This window comes from Erithacus rubecula, assembly GCF_903797595.1.
Source record: "Erithacus rubecula genome assembly, chromosome: 3".
NCBI classification, from domain to species: Eukaryota; Metazoa; Chordata; class Aves; order Passeriformes; family Muscicapidae; genus Erithacus; species Erithacus rubecula.
In genome coordinates, this window is record NC_136689.1 from 3,133,019 (window position 1) to 3,135,007 (window position 1,989).

Here is a 1,989-nt window from a genome sequence, read left to right on the forward strand (position 1 = left end):
TTTTTGGTTTATCAGCCACCCTACAAACAACCATCCCTTCTCTAAAGATCCAGCCTGAATTCCACTTCAAAATGCTCAAATCTGTGACTGTGTTTTAGTTATTATAAAAAACTTGTCTGGACTTGACTCCTTGAGCTTTCCTTTCCCTGAGTTTCCCTGCATAGATTGAGTCAGTCTTGAACAAAATGGGTGTAAACTTCTGCCCAATGTGTCAAACTACCCATCTACTGCCCAAATATGCACTGACAGGTTTTTTGAGGCTGTGTGATTAAAAAAAAAAGCAAACAAAAAACCAAGGAGTTTTTACTGAACCTGCAGTTTAGAGATTCATAAATCTTCATTGGCCAAAATTTGCTTTCTGACTCATGACTTCTGGTGATTTATACCTCAATGTATGCACTTTGTCATAGAAGAGTTTTTAGAGAGAAAATGGAGACATGAGTGAGGTTAAATATAACCCTCAGAACCAATCAAGAACATTTAGATAAATTACTCTGATTGTCCACTCTTTGGTTAGTTGGGCAAAAAGAAATAAAGGGGGGGAAAAATCAAACATTTTCCAGAGAAAAGTCCTTATTCAGAGTGGTTTTCTGCTGAAAACATTTGGCAAACCCCATTTACCACTGCTCTCAACACGACAGAGCCATCCACCTCACACATGAGCACCTCCTCATGCTGGGATGAAATGCAGCCACCCACAGCTGAGCTTCACATCACAGGAGTGCACCAGCACATAGGAAATTCTTTACAAATGTGAAAGTAGGCGTGTGTCTAAATTCTCAGCCTTATAAACTGCTAATCCTCCTCTCTTCCCATGCAGCTGGGCTAATGGTTCACCTACAAATCCACTACTGAAAAATCTGCATAAAATTTCTATGTATAATGTGTGTCTTTATTTCCCTCCTGTGGTATCTACCTAGCCCTGGTTCATCAGCTCACCTTTCGCATGCTGCTACAGACCTCTGAATCTTAGCTACCCCAGGAGATGAGTGGTGAGCTCATTTATGAGGATTCATATTCCCCACAGCTGTTTTCCTCTCTCTTATTTTTTTTCCTCCTTTGGTTTTTTGTTTGTCTATCAGTGATTAAGGCTGCAGTTCCACTCATTAGTGAAGTGTATTAAGTGGTAATATCAATAACTGACAACAGCACTGCCCTGGGACTGACTGTTCCACAAATCTATATCAACAAGGCAAAGAGCTTTTTTTAAGGTTGCGTCTCCAGGCATGGTGGAAATGTTTACATTTCCCTGCTTCCTGCCTGGCTCAGGATCAATGTCAGGGACAGAACAAGGCAGGACCTGTCAAACACAGTAGAATTGTGCTCCATAATTTCAAATAAAATTCCCTTGCTCTCAGAGGTGCCATGATAAGTTTATCTGGGTTTGGGAGAAAAAAAATAGATTATAAAAAAATTAAAAAGGAAATAACCATCACACCTCCTCTATGTGAATTGCTTCAACAGCCATCACTGATAAATTCTCTAAGTTCAGGATTTTGATATATGCTTAAAATTTGTATTCTTAGAAATAGAAATTACTTAGAAGAATCCTGTAATACTGAGTTTTCAGTTTAAATAATTTTCCATTTTGGGGAGCTTCTGTGACAGCTGCTGTATAGAGATGTAAATCATAAACTGTCCTTACCAGAAAGGCCTTTCAAGACGTAGCAGATGGATGAAAAAAAAGAACATTGGCATTGGCACTGGGAGAAATAAGTTGCAAAATTAATGGGATAGATAGGGCAGAAGAGGAAGATGAATATTTTGAAAACCAGCTTCAAAAAGGAATCACAATTTGCCATAACCTACTTATTACTAGATTACTGTAAAATGGAGAAACCTTACTGAAAGAGAAATCTGTGTGTGCCTATTTCTGTGTGGGCAGGGGATGGCTCAGTTTTGCAAAGAAATACAGGTTACGCAATATGTTGTTTGTCTGTGTGCATTTTTAATAATTTTTACCTAATCGTGGCCAATTTCATACATATT